The sequence below is a fragment of the Panthera pardus genome, unplaced genomic scaffold (genome assembly GCF_024362965.1).
Source record: "Panthera pardus isolate Hobbes unplaced genomic scaffold, ASM2436296v1 HiC_scaffold_24, whole genome shotgun sequence".
Taxonomy (NCBI): Eukaryota; Metazoa; Chordata; class Mammalia; order Carnivora; family Felidae; genus Panthera; species Panthera pardus.
In genome coordinates this window covers 113,884,624-113,899,965 of record NW_026526810.1, presented here as the reverse complement: position 1 = coordinate 113,899,965, position 15,342 = coordinate 113,884,624, and the positions used below count along the sequence as shown (strand labels likewise).

The window sequence follows — 15,342 nt, the reverse complement described above, 5'->3', positions numbered from 1 at the left end:
CTTTTTCGCTTTTTGAATGTTGTACTGGGCACACCTAACCAAGCAAAACGAACAAACAAACAAAAACCAAACCAAGATGAAAAGCCGTGCCGGGATAAGTGCCGTAGCAGGGTGTGACCTGTATTGTGCTGGTTCCAGAGGCGGGGGCTCTAACATCGAGGACTCTTCTCCCCTCAGGATCTGAGGGTTCTCATCTGCCAGGGCTCTGTGTGTGTGTGTGTGTGTGTGTGTGTGTGTCTGTCTGTCTCCATACCTGTGCATTTGGGAATGTGTGAATGCACTGGATTGAATTCTGTCCGCTTGGAGCCACAGAATATGACCTTATTTGGAAATAGGGTCTCTGTGGATAGAACTAGTTAAAGTGAAGTCGTACTAGATTAGGGTGGGCCATAAGGCCACCGCCTGGTGTCCCCACACGAAGTCTTCATGGAGACACAGACAAGACAGCCACGAGAACACAGGCCAAGACAGAGACATGAAACCACACAAGCCAAGGTGCAGGGGTGCCAGCCACTCCCACAGGCCAGAAGCGGCCAGGGAGGCTTCCCCCCGAGAGCCTGCAGGAGGGCACAGCCCCTGCCAGCACACTGGATGTCACCCTTCCGGCCTCCAGAACTCTGAGAAAATGAACGTCTGTGGTTTGTGGCTGCAGGGTCTGGGGTAATTTGCTACAGCTGCCCTCGGAATGGATCCAGTGGACCTACGCATTTATGTTTGTGTATTTTGAGGTGTATCAGTGTATTGTGTGTGTGCATCTGCGTAGGGAGAGTGGCGTTTGGGTGTGCTTGGGAATGTGTTTATGACTATTTGGGTTTTGTGTGCTTGTGTGTGCTTTGGGGAGCATGCGTGTTTATGTATTTGTATGTGGGCATGCTGAGTTGTGTATGTGTGTGTGCATGTGTGTTGGGGGAGGGGGAGAGAACTCATGGATGTAGCCAATGCTCTCTAGGGTCTTTCTTAGCCCTAATATTCCAGAAGTCTGCCCTGAATTTTGCTACAGGGGCTGGCCTCGAAGGCAGTGGGGAGGGCCTAACACCAAGACCCGGTTGGACCCATTCTGGTCTAGTGCCGCTTGGGAAAGGAGAGGTCTGTGGGGACAGTGTTCTCCCCCGCACCTGCCCTGTCAGCAAAAGGGTCTCAAGCTCAGGAGCGTGGGATCAGCAGGAGCTATGTCCTGGGAACCTAGCCGACAGCTTTCTTGGAAGCCTTCACCAGAGCAGAGACCCCCGAGACTCTACCTCCTATGGACCTGAGTTACTCTGAAACATGAGAGTGGTTCTCACACTCTGGTGCCTCAGCATCACCTGGAGGGCTTGTTTCCCGCAGATGCTGCCTCCCTGCCTGAGTTTCTGATGTGGCAGGTCTGGGGTGGAGTCTAGAAGTTCCTGGGTTCCTGGGTGATGCTGACATTGCTGAATGGGGCTTCGAGGATCACTGCACTGGGCCATGCGACACGGGGCGGGGTAGTCTTCAGCCTCCTCACCCTACCCCCAGGCCTCGGTGTGGGCATCCTGGTCTTTCAGGACAGGCCCTGGAAAAGTCAGTCCTGGAAGGCACAATCCTATTCTCTCAGTCCGTCTCTCTCGGCTGCCTGTCACTCATGAAACCATTCATTCAGCAAAATAATGGGCCAGACCGTTCCTTGCATTCAAGGTGCTTATAGTCAAAGCACAAGATTCTAGTGGGTACAAAGACCCCAAAGAAACTGTGACAGGTCTGCATAAGTGCACTCCAGAGGCCTGGTGAAGGGGTGCCGGGAGCACAGAGGAGGAGCCCTGGACAATCCAGAAAGGCTGCCTGGAGGTGGTGCTGGCCAAGGCGGCTCTTCAAAGTCGGACAGCAGTAGTCACGTTAATTGAGGGCTTACTGCCAGATGTTGTGCTCAGAGTCTGTAAGCGTGGGCTCTTTTAATCTCACTACTCCAAGGTGGGAACTACTGTCACTAAAGAGAGATTTGAGTCCAGCAGCCACATTCCTAACCTTGGGTGCACATGGGGCTTCTGCCCCGGAGTTGGAGCTGGGGTTACAGCCACGGGAATGCCTTCCCGAGGGCACACGACATTCCTGGAGGAGACCAGGAATACACAAAAGTGGAGAGGAAGGTGGGCTCGGATTACGTTAGGACTGTCCCCTGAGGGAGTTCAGGTCCCCATATAGAAACGCACCACCCCTTGGGGCAGCAGAGATGGGAGGGACACCCAGCTCTGTTCCCATCTGTCTAAATAGGGCAGGAGCCAGGCTGGCTGCTGGCAGGGGTGGTGGTAGGGGGTGCGGGGGGAGGCGGTGGTAGCAGGGGGAGGGGGTTGGAGAGAGGTAGAGGGAGAGCCCAGAGCGCAGCTGCTCCAGCCATGGCGGGGAGCCAGATGGCAGAGGCTGCGGGGCTGGCTCACGTGGCTTCACGGGACCTGTGGGACAGAGAGGGCCCAGGGCACAAGTGGCCTGAGGATAATGGTGCGGCTGTAGTGGGGGCTCTCTGGTTACAGATTTGACCATGATGAAGGCCAGCCCTGGAGAGTGGCTGAGGAGTGACGGGCTGGAGCAGCCTCTGTGACATAGGGTGGTCCCCGTACTCTGGCCCCCAAGCAATCTCTGAGAGGGGTCCTGGCCTCCTCAACTAGAGCATAAACTCCCAGGCCATGGGCCAGCCTCATCGTGACCTGGCTCCTGCCTCTTGGACAGGGGAGTCAAGAAAGTCACTCTGATCCTCACTGAATGAGGACTCAAAGAGCTCCTTGAATTCAGAGGATAGAACCAGAGGAAATGAGCCCCAGCCGTGGTAAGACGTATTCTAGTTAGACACCAGGAAACACTGGTCTGGGATGCTGAAGGGGGTAGTAGCTATTTCTGGGGAAGAAAAAACCCACCGTCTGTCTCTTGACAACTTGCCTCAACTAGAAGAAACATGGTGAGGAACCTCTGTCCCGTTTCTTCACTAGTACCTCCATCCTGTCTCACCTACATTTTGGTTCCCTTTCTCCTTTCCTGCTCGTCTCCCTCTTCTGCTTTCTTTGTGTGAGTGGGACAAACCCCCCCCCCCCCCCACAACCACTTGTCCCAGTATTTCTGGGGACCTTTGAGCTTGGCCATACTCAATTCAGCCAATTTTTGCTGAGCCCTACACCTGCCTCATGGAAAGATCACACAGTTAAACTAATGCCTATACCAAAGGCAGAGAGTAACGGCCATGAGAAAGGTAAAGCCAAGGTAATGGGGCTCAGAGACCACAGCTCCCCAGGGTCAGGGAAGTCTTCAGAGAGGCGGCAGGCTAACAGAAACCATTGAGACAGGGGCATTTGGGGCAGAGAGAACAGATGAGTGATAGAGAGAAGCAGAGAGTGGAATATTCCAGAAACGGCAGGTAGACTAGGCTGCAGAGGTGGGGTGAGCAGGGTCTGGTGAGATAAAAGGAAGGTCGTGAATTTCAGAATGAATGATTTGTACTTAATTGCGTAGGCAATAGGAAACTATTGAAGGTTTCAGAGGAAGGGCATGACATTATCTGGGCTGGGACTAGAAGGGTTTCTAGATTTAGCTCCTATCCTGGGATCTCGTGAAGGGCACTTGGCCCCGATTCTGAGCTCACGGGCTTCTCAGAGGTTCCTGAGGGGAGCAGACAATCGGCATCTCCAATGTCACCTTTTTGGTGAGGCCTGTCCTGATGACCGTATTTAATAATCAAACTCCCCAGGCCCTCCCATCCCCTCTCCTCCCCTGTTTTTCCACTGGATTTATCTCCTACCACCCTTTGCCCATAGTTTATGCTGTTTATTGTCTGTCCTCGCCCTCATTAGAATGAAGGCCCCATGAGGGCAGGGTCTATGTCTATCCGTTTTGCTGCTGAATATTCCAGTGTTTAGCATACCGCTTGGAATCCCAACAAATTCATTCACTTGTTGAATGAATAAAGCAAAACAGGCCTCCGTGCAGGAACCAGCGTGGTCTACTGTGTTCCCTCTCTGTCACTTCACTCCTGGCTTCCTGAGCGTGGCAGCACCGGTGTGGAAAATCTCTGCGAAAGCCAGACAGAGCTCTGCTTCTTCTCCACCGAGCCTCGCGCCCTTGCCAGGATTCGGAGATTTCGACTGTTCTCTCTCCCCTCCCTTGCCAAAGATACCACCGCTTTTCTTCATCTTAGAGTGGAGGCCAAGCGAGGAGATTTTCAACTAAGGAAAGTGAGAGGCTTGCAGGACAGAGGCAGCTGCACCTGGCAGCTTGGAAGAACACCTCTGACAGACAGAGCAAAATGACCACAAGTTACAGGGTGCCCCGCCCCCTGTAGGCACTGTACAGGTGCCCCCTGGGCACTTTGATCCATTTTGGCCTCCCATCAATCCAATGGAATGGGTACTGTTCTCCCGTTTTATAGATGGAAAAATAGAGGCTCAGAGAAGCTAACTGACATGGCCAAGGTCTCCCCACCCAGTGAGGAGTCCGGTTTTGGACATGAGTCTGTCCTACTTCAACCTGGTGCCCGCTCTTCTGTGGCACGAGCCTCTCTTCTGCCAGGGAAGCAGTGAGGTGCAGGATGCGGGGCTTGCCAGGTTTCCTGACCAAGGTGCCACGTCGCGGGTGGTTTCTGCTGGCCTTGGGCTTCCCACCTGAGCTATGGGAGCTGAGGTTCTGGCCACTTCCCAGGGATGGATGAGGACAAAGACGCCGCGTCTGCCACCTGGCTGGAACTCATCCGAGAGTGAGTTGTAACTGTGGTCACTGCCTGCTCTAGCCTGTGGCCGGGCATCCCCTCCTCACTCTGACATGTACCAGGAGGGCTGGAGCCCGAATGGCGCCCCCTGCACGTGAGGCCCCCGCAGCTCCGGGGGAAACCAAATCTGCCCCCTGGGCAGATGCGGCGACAGACAACCAGGGCTGCTCCTGTCGGGGCATGACGGGGAGGCAGAAGAGCCTGGATCAAGCCCCCAGCTGTGGGGTTGCCAGGGGCTGTGCTTCCATTCCTTAGGGACTCAGTTCACCCACCTTGAGGGTGGAAACCCTCTCTCTCAGCAAACACTACTGATTCGTTATTATGTGCAAGGAAAACAGTAAAGCTGCTGCTTTTGAGGCCCTTAAAGGACAGGTTAGACACAGTCACTGAATGGGCAATGGGGAGCCATGGTGGTTTTGGAGCAGGGCAGAGAGATGACTACTTTGCTTTAGGGAGGTTAATCAGGAAGCAGAGTGTGGCTTCTGTAGTGACCAGGGCTAACATGGGTCAGCACTCACTGAGTGCTGGAAGTTGTTCCAAGCGCTTTACAGATATTAACTTTAATCTCTACATCACCCTGGGGGACTGCTGGTATCCCCATTTCACAGATGAAAAGACTGGCGTACACAGAGATCACAAAGCTAGTGGGTGGTGGCATTGGGACCTGCGCTCTCCTTGCTCCCGAGCCTGCGCTCTCCACCACAATTCGATGCTGCCTCTCGGGGCAATCTAGACCAGGCGGACCAGGGTCCAGTGCGGGCTGGGGGGTGCGCATGGCCAGAAAGATGGACGTGAACTACTCGCCTGTGGCTAAGACTCCTTGACCTGGAGAGCTCTCACAGGCCGGGCCAGGAAATTATAAGGGAGACACAGAAAGGAACTCTATCTATGATCGCTTTTATCGATAATGGCAACAATCACAGTGTTCTTGGCCAATAGCTTACACGGCGGTTAACTTCTTTGGTAGAAAAGAGATTTTAGAGACTCTCAGATAGATCTTATTACTGTGAGAGCCTGTCTTGACTACCCAATCCCTTCTTGATTTGATTGATTGATGTTTATTTATTTTTGAGAGAGAGCTAGAGCACACACAGGGGAGGGGCAGAGAGGGAGACACAGAATCCAAAGCAGGCTCCAGGCTCTGAGCTGTCAGCACAGAGTCTGACATGGGGCTTGAACCCACAAACTGTGAGATCATGACCTGAGTCACCCAGGCACCCTCCTTCTTGATTTTATTAACTTACTTAAATAAACTAGGGAGAAAGCCTCACTGCGATGCTAACTTGGCTTTAATGCCCTCTGCTTGGGATGTCTGATCACTGCCAGTGTCCCTGTCACAAAGGGGGATGAGTTGCTACGAATCACTGGGTAGGTGGAAGGAGGGGAAAGGACTGGGGGTCCTCCTGGCTGAGGCTGGGCAGGGAGGAAGGGGCTGAACCACGAAGGGCTGCCTGAGACCCAAGGGCTTTCGGTGCTGTTTTGACGAGATTACAGCTGGTTCCTTAGACATGTTCAGCTACAACATTGTCAACAACACTATTGATATTATGCTTGAGAGGTTAAAAGACACTGAGGTTGGATTATATCACTAAGATCCCTTCCAGTTCTAAGAGTCTATGGAGATACCATCTGTCCCAATCCCTGTGTCTGGCTGCGTTCTAGGCCTGTCCCAAACCAGGCTCAGCTGGGCAGGAGCCAGTCGAGACCCAGCTAAGGGTTCAGAGTGGGTGTTTCTTCAGGCAGGGGACATCCTACCGGAGCCAGAGTAGCCTTTGGCCCCCTTCCCAGGCTTTGGGAGTCAAGGTCACCTGGGGCAGTGTCCTTTGGAGAGAGGACTGGGCTTTCCTGTACCTCTTTCAGGTTGTGGGTTTAGGAGGGTTTAGGGAGAACCTTCACCCAAGCACTGACTGGAAAGCCACAGGACATGGGCAGTGGGGTGGTCACATTTCCTGAGCCTGAGAGAGAGTTGGCACGAGGGTCTTAGCACGGCTGGGTGGGATGGCTGCAAGGGCACCTACCTGGACCAGCAGGTGAGGTTTGTGGCTCAGGCAGATGGGTGGTTCACTGGCCCTCCCTCCTCTTGATCCGTCCTCAGGTGCTTCTGAGCGGCCCAGCCTTGTCCCTGCTCAGTTCCTGACAACGAAGGTGGTTCCTCCAAGGCTCTGTGGCATAGGGACAACAAAGCACTCTCAGGTCTCCCCAGCCTCCCCAAGCCAAGCACCCTCACCCAACATGCTCGTCAGCATCTTCTCATGAGGCCTGCCTCAGGGGAGTTCTCCTGGAGCGAGGAGCACCCCAGATGAAGCCATGACCCCCCAGTCTGCCCTATCTCCACATCCAGCTGCCCATCCCTGAGGTGGGTGAGCCAGGAGCCACCCTTCATCCCAGGTGAGCATGAGCCTGGGGATGCACTGTTCTAGGAGTCCAAGCACCAAGGTCCCCTCTGCCACTTCCCTCCTGGTGACTTGGAGCACCCCCACTTTCCCACACGGGGGCCTTCAGCCTAGATACCCAGACACCGCAAGCAGCGCTGAGCTGGGGAGCTCAGGGGGGCCCATAAGCAGCAGGGGATTTCAAGTAGCATCGTAGGAGTCCCAGCTCTGCCCCCAGCCAGGGGCCCTGGGCAGCTGCTGAAACCTCACTAGGCCTCATTTCCTTTGGCGACATCTCTTCAGCCCTTCCAGATTTAAAATTACAGATGTAACAAGAGGGAACCTACCGAGAAACAAATTTAAAGAGATAGTTCAGGGTGAGGCATTTAAATGTTATTCTCCCTTTCTAATTGCTTTCTTTTTCTTTTTAAATTCTGAAAATAACACGGTTGTAGGGGAAAAAAAAAATCAAATGCACCGTGAAACCTCCCCCTGCGACCCCAAACCCCTGCTCCACTTCCAAACAGAGCCACACTTCCTGCTGTGCATTTCTGCAAAAATGTTCCCATAAATAATGACAAATACATATGTATGCCTGCCTCTTTATTTTAAACTCAGCCAGGAACATATTTCCAGTACTCTGCTTTGTTAACATACACCACACGTCCCCACATACCAGCACAGACAGAGCCTTCATTTTTGCGGCAGCTCATGCGTTCCGCTGAAAAATGCACTTATAATTTATGTGAATCCATCCTCGTCGATGGATGCTTAGGTTGTTTCTACCTTTCTGCCGCGCAAAGCTGCAAAAAATGTCTTCGGTTATAATCGTCGTGCACGTGTGTGAGGTTAGCTGGAGGATAAATCCCCAGGGGTAAGGAGCCGAAGGTTAGGTGGGCCTGAAATTCTGTTTCCAAATTGTCTTCCAAAGAGGATGAGCCAGTTTGAACTGCCCAGCCACGCACGAGAGTGCCTGTTGCCTCCAACCTCGACAACACTGTGCGTTTTCCAGTTTTTTTAAAGTTTGCCAGTGTGAGTGTTGAAAAATGGTTATGGTTTCAGTGTGTAATTCTTTAATTATCAGAAAGGGCAGACATTATCTTCATGTTTATTGATTAACTGGCCTTTGCGTTTTTCTGTGAACTGCCTATGTCCTTTCCAATTTATCTCACTGATTTTTAAAAGGTTTTTCTAAACTAAGGCAATGAATTAACTTTTTGTCACGTGTATTGCAAACTGTCATATTCTTTTTTACTTTATTTATGCCATCTTTTGCACAAAATTTCAGATTTTTCTGTAGTGAAAAATATTTCTTACTAGAGCATCCTAAGAATCATTTGCCCCTGTTTACCACTAGTACTGTTAGGGTTTTCTTTCTTTCTTTTTAATCTTTCCTTCTTTCTAATCTTTTTTTTTTCTAGAATATATTTTGGTGTAAGGAGTATAGTACGGCCCAGCTTTCTTTCTTTCCCCCAAGGGGCTAGATAGTTGTCCCAAAGTCACGTATGAATAATCTCTTCCCTCCCTCCACCCAGTCACCCTCTTTCTAAATTTAAAATCTCAATTTAACTATGTAGTAGGATGGATACAAAGAGCATGACCTCTGAGTCAAGTGCTGGTTCAAATTCTAGCTTCACTGGATCTAAGAGAAGTTACCTAACCTTCCTGTGCCTTGGTTTCCTCATCTGAAAATGGTAATAACAATAGCACCGTCTATTGTGAAGATTAAGTGAGTTATTTCAGGTAAAAGGTGCAGAAAAATGCGAGTATGCGCTGTCTATAAGAGACTCACCTCAGCTAGCTGTAAGGACACACATGGGCCACAAGCAAAAGGATGGGGGATGACCCTGTATGCAAATGGTAACTGAAAAAGAGGAGGGGTGGCCATACTTCCATCAGACACAGTAGACTAAGAGTCCAACACTTCAGTAAGACACAAAGAAGGATATTACATATTGATGTAAGGGTCAATTCTCCAGGAAGTTATAATAATTATAAATACATATGCATCTAACAGCAGAGCACCCAAATAGGTGAAGCAGACAGACAGAATGGAAGGGAGAAAGAGTAACTCAGTAACAGTAGGAGATTTTAATAAACCACTTTCAATAATGGGCAGAGCAACCAGACAGAAGATCAATAAGGAAACAGAGGACTTGAATATACCCAACACTACAGACCAACTGGTCCCAGCACACAGGTGCAGGACACCCCACCCAACGGCTGCAGAACACACACTCTTCTGGAGTGCACAGACTGTCCCAGGACTGGTCACGTGCTAGGCTACAGGTGAAGGGCGTCCTACTGTGCCTGGCACATGGGAACCACTTCGTGTCAGCGATTACTGTCATCCCTGCTGTCTATCAGACGTGCGTGGGTCTTTGTCTGGATAAACTTCTGTTCCATTGATCTGGGAGCCATGCCACCACTTGACAAATATTTATTACCATTGCCAGGCCCCATTCTAAGCGCTGGGGAACCAGGAGTGAACGGCAGTAGTAAGAATCTGCTCTTGCCACCTCTGCTTAGACTGACTTCTAATTATGTTTAGCACTTTTACTGATATTATAAATGCTTCTTTCCATTATATAAGATGCTAAAGTTTATATGTAATAGAGCTATACATTGTTGTCTTTAATATTTATTAGCCGCCATCTTACTATATTTTTTTATTATTTCTCCTAGTTTTTCAGTGGATGATCTTGTTCTTTTTTCCTTCAGGTGGTCAATCTCATCATCTAAAGCTTTAATTGATAAATTGGCCTCCTTTTATAACTTTTATTTTCAAAATTTGTATTGGATTGTTCAATACTTCTAGAGAAGTATTAAAGAATGCTCAAGGTAATAATGGTCCTTTTCCCCTTGTATGTGTGTATATCTGTACACACACACACACACACACACACACATACACATGCATAAAATTATGTTAAGGAATATCCATCTACTCCTATTAAATAAGAGTTAAAATTGAGACCTGGAGTAGCCCAAGCAATCTTGAAAAAGAAAAACAAAACTGAAGTTATCACAATTGCACATTTCAAGTTATATTATAAAGCTAAAGTAATCAAAACAGTATGGGACTGGCACAAAAATAAACACACCCATCAATGGAATAGAACAGAAACCCCTAAAATAACCCCAAAATTATAAGGCCACTTAGACTTTGGCAAAGGAAAAGCGAATATCCAATGGTAAATGGTAGTCTCTTCAACAAATGGTGTTGGAAAAACTGGACAGCCACATGCAAAAGATTGAAACTGGACCACTTTCTTACACCATACACAAAAATAAATTCAAAATGGATTAGAGACCTGAATGTGAGACCTGAAACCATAAAAATCCTTGAAGAGAGCACGGGCAGTAATTTCTCTGATATCAGCCGTAGCAACATTTTTCAAGATACATCTTTTGAGGCAAGGGAAATAAAAGCAAAAATAAACTGCTGGGACTACATCAAAGATAAAAAGGTTTTGCACAGTAAAGGAAACAAAACTAACAAAACTAAAAGGCAACCTACTGAAGATATTTGCAAATGACATATCCACTAAAGGGTTAGTCTCCAAAATATACAAAGAACTCAATACCCCCAAAACAAATAATCAAATTAAAAAAATAGGTTAGAAGTCATGAACAGACATTTCTCCAAAGAAGACATACAGATGGCCGACAGACACATGAAAAGATGCTCAACATCACTCATCATCAGGGAAATGCAAATCAAAACTACAATAAGCTATTACCTCACACCTGTCAGAATGGCTAAAATCAACAATAGAGTGTTGCTGAGGATGTGGAGAAAAAGGAACCCTCTTGCATTGTTGGTGGGAATGCAATCTGGTGCAGCTACTGTGGGAAACAGTATGGAGGCTCCTCAAAAAATTAAAAATAGAACTACCCTATTATCCAGTAATTGCATTACTTGGTATTTACCAAAACGAACAAACAAAAAACCCAAAAACACTAATTCAAAGGGATACATGTACCCCTATGTTTATTGCAGCGTTATTTGCAATAGCCAAACTATGCAAGCAGTCCAAGTGTCATCCATAGATAAATGGATAAAGAAGATGTGGTATATTTATATGTATACATATATCTGTGTAATATATATACCATTGCAATATATACCATTATATACAGTGTGTGTGTGTGTGTATATGTATTCCATTATATATATTACATCGTGTATTTGTGTGTGTATATATACATATGTATACATATATACAATAATATATACATATAATAGTATATATATAATATTATGTGTGTGTATACACACACACACACACACACACACACACACACACAATGGAATATTATTCAGCCATAAAAAGCATGAAATCTTGCCATTTGCAACGATGTGGATGGAGAGTATTATGCTAAGCTAAATAAATCAGTCAGCAAAAGACAAAATACTGTATGATCTCACTCATATGTGGAATTTAAGAAACAAAACAAATGAGCAAAAGGAAAAGGGAGACAAACCAAGAAACAGACTTTTAACTATAGAGAACAAACTGATGGTTATCAAAGGGGAGGTAGGTGGGGGGTGGGTGAAATAGAGAATGCAGATTAAAGAGCACACTTATATGATGAAATAAACTAAAATGAAAAAAAATAACATGATAAAAACACTTAAAAAGAAGAGTTACTATCAGGGACATATTTTGAATTTGTCATAAAATGCCTTTAAGGCCTTTTTAGCATTTATGGAGCTGTTTATGTGATTTTTCACCTCTTTTGACCTATTGTTTTGTTTAAGATATTTGTTTGTGGTGTATTTGTTTTTTAAACATAACACTATATGATCCTATTTGTTAACATTAATTTATGAATTTTGCACCAATATTCATAAATTCAATTTTTTCCAGTAATTTTTATCTTTTTCTGTGTTCTTTGTCAGTGTCACACTGGCTTCATAGAATAACTTGGAACCTCTTCTTCTCATGGTCTGGTATGGTTGATCACCCTTAAATAATGTAGAATCATCCCTTTCTTGAAGGTTTGATAAACCTCAGTTTTTTGGGATTTTATGAAAACTCAGTTTTCTTCATGATTATTGGTCTGTTGAGGCTTTCTAGTTAGTTCTTCTGCTGGGGTCAAACTGGTGATTTATATTTTCTCAGAAAACTATCAGTTTCAGCTTGTTTTCAACTGAATTTACATGTAGTCTAGGACAGTATCCCCCAAGAATTCTTTCTCTGTTCCCTGGCTTAGTGGGGTATTTCCCCCTTTTAATGTTCAATTTTATAGATTTGGCTCATTCCTCCCCAACCCCCATTAGATTACTTAGACTTTAAAAAAAAATCACCAAATTGACACATGCTGTTCAAGCAGTAGCCTACTGACTATGCACACAGACCAGAAATACAGGAGCTGGAATCAGGGATGAGAATGAGGAAGGAAGGGGCAGCTTGACGAACACAAGTTATTCAACAAACATTTAAAACGTGCAGAGTGATTCCTATCAAAATAACACCAGCGTTCTTCACAGAGCTAGAACAAATAATCCTAAAATTTGTATGGAACCAGAAAAGACCCCGAATAGCCAAAGCAATCTTAAAAAAGAAAACCAAAGCTGGAGGCATCACAATCCCGGACTTCAAGCTGTATTACAAAGCTGTAATCATCAAGACAGTATGGTACTGACACAAGAACAGAGACTCAGATCAATGGAATAGAATAGAGAATGCAGAAATGGACCCACAAAACATATGGCCAACTAATCTTTGACAAAGCAGGAAAGAATATCCAATGGAACAGAGACAGTCTCTTCAGCAAATGGTGCTGGGAAAACTGGACAGCGACATGCAGAAAAATGGACCTGGACCACTTACTTACACCATACACAAAAAGAAACTCAAAATGGATGAAATCACTAAACGTAAGACAGGAAATGATCAAAATCCTCCAGGAGAAAGCAGGCAAAAACCTCTTTGACCTTGGCCACAGCAATATCTTACTCAACACGTGTCCAGAGGCAAGGGAAACAAAAGCAAAAATGAACTACTGGGACCTCATCAAGATGAAAATCTTCTGCACAACAAAGGAAACAATCAGCAAAAAAGGCAACCAGGGAATGGGATAAGATATTTGCAACTGACATATCAGATAAAGGGTTAGTATCCAAAATCTATAGAGAACTTATCATAGTCAACACCCAAAAAACAATCTAGTGAAGAAATGGGCAAAAGACATGAATAGACACTTCTCCAAAGAAGACATCCAGATGGCCAACTGACACTTGAAAAAATGCTCCACATCACTCATCATCAGGGAAACACAAATCAAAACCACAATGAGATACCACCTCACGCCTGTCAGAATGGCTAACATTAACAATTCAGACAACAACAGATGTTAGCGAGGATGCAGAGAAAGAGGAACTCTTTTGCACTGCTGGTGGGAATGCAAGCTGGTGTAGCCACTCTGGAAAACAGTATGGAGGTTCCTCAAAAAATTAAATATAGCACTACCCTATGCCCAGCAATTGTACTATTAGGTATTTACCCAAGGGATACAGGCATGCTGTTTTGAAGGGGCACATGCACCCCAATGTTTATAGCAGTACCTATTGACAATGGCCAAAGTATGGAAGGAGCCCAAATGTCCATCAATGGATGAATGGATAAAGAAGATGTGGTATATATATACAATGGAGTATTACTCAACAATCAAAAAGAATGAAATCTTGCCATTTGCAACTACGTGGATGGAACTAGAGGGTATTATGCTAAGCATAATTAGAGAAAGACAGAGAAATTAGAGAAAGACAAATATCGTTATGACTTCACTCGTATGAGGAATTTAAGATACAAAACAGATGAACATAAAGGAAGGGAAGCAAAAATAATATAAAAACAGAGAGGGGGACAAAACATAAGAGACTCTTAAATATACAGAACAAACTGAGGATTGCTGGAGGGGTTGTGGGAGGGGGGATGGCCTAAATGGGTAAGGCGAATTAAGGAATCTACTCCTGAAATCATTGCTGCACTATATGCTAACCAACTTGGATGTAAATTAAAAAATAAATAAAATTTTTAAAAAATTACAGAGAGTGGCTCAGTTGGTTAAGCACCTGACTTTGACTCAGGTCATGATCTCCCAGTTCATGAGTTTGAGCCCAACATCGGACTCTCTGCTGTCAGCATGGAGCCCATTTCACATCCTCTGCCCCCCTCTCCTGCTTGTGCTATCTCTCTCTGTCTCTCTCAAAAATAAATAAATAAACTTAAAAAAAAAGTATTAAAAAGTGCAGAGAGGGGCGCCTGGGTGGCTCAGTCGGTTGAATATCCGACTCTTGATTTTGGCTCAGGTCATGAACTGCCCTGACAGCAAGGATTCTGCTTGGGATTCTCTCTTTCTCTTTCTCTCTCTGCCCCTCCCCCGTGCTCTCTCTCTCTCTCTCTCCTTAAATAAATAAACATTTAAAAAGTACAGACAGCCCATGCACACATACCCTGTCCTTGAACACTCTGCATCTCCTTGTCACAAGTCCCCATACCTGGTAGAACCTGACAACCCCCACCCTGCCTTCAATGCCCAGCTGTCACCTCCTCTTGGAACCTTTCCTGGCTTCCCTGGGAAAAGCTGATGCCTTTCCTCTGACATTCAAGATTACTTTTTTTTTTTTTTTAATTTTTGACATTTTTTTAAAAGACTTTATTTTTTTAAAATTAATCTCTGCACCCAAGGTGGGGCTCAGACTCACAACCCTGAGATCAAGAGTCACACTTTCCTCCTGCTAAGCCAGCCAGGCATCCCTAATTTTGAAAAATTTTAAACACAGAAAGTTAAAAGAATAAAACCAATGGAATTAACCAATGGTAACATTCTATCATTTTTGCTTCAGATCTTGTTTGTTCAAAGCAGCATTACTGACGAATTAAAAGTCCTTCCTTCTACCCGCCAGCACCAGTTCCTTCTTTCCCTTGCCAAAGACCACAAGTGTGAATATTGCAACATGTTTGTATCCATAAATCATAAATAGTGTTATTTCCATTAAAATTAAATGTTCATGAACGGCATTATTCTGCAGTTTCTTATTTATTGCAATATTGTTTCAGATGTACTTGTGTTAACACAGATAGTTGTGTGTATTTATTGTGGTATAAGTTACAAAACAAAGAAGTCCCCAATTACATATATTTTAACTGCTGCCTAACATCACAGTTTTAGTTGTCTACTCCATTATTGAAAATACTGAGGTGGAGACCTCTTTTGTGTTTCCAACATTGCTGCCCTAGATGTCCTTGGGACTGT

At 45.8% G+C, this 15,342-nt stretch overlaps 1 protein-coding gene across 6 annotated transcripts in view; it reads right to left on the bottom strand.

Annotated features, from left to right (window-relative positions):
- TMEM63C (transmembrane protein 63C) overlaps positions 1-15,342 on the bottom strand; it is a 129,438-nt gene that overhangs the window by 48,814 nt on the left and 65,282 nt on the right. For 5 of the 6 annotated variants that reach the window (XM_053889641.1, XM_053889642.1, XM_019427298.2 and 2 more), the window contains exon 2: positions 6,721-6,864. The gene's annotated coding sequence lies outside the window, so the exon portion shown is untranslated. Of the gene's footprint in view, positions 1-6,720; positions 6,865-7,344; positions 7,368-15,342 lie in introns of those variants that run through there. The other variant, XM_053889644.1, reaches the window with a different exon arrangement.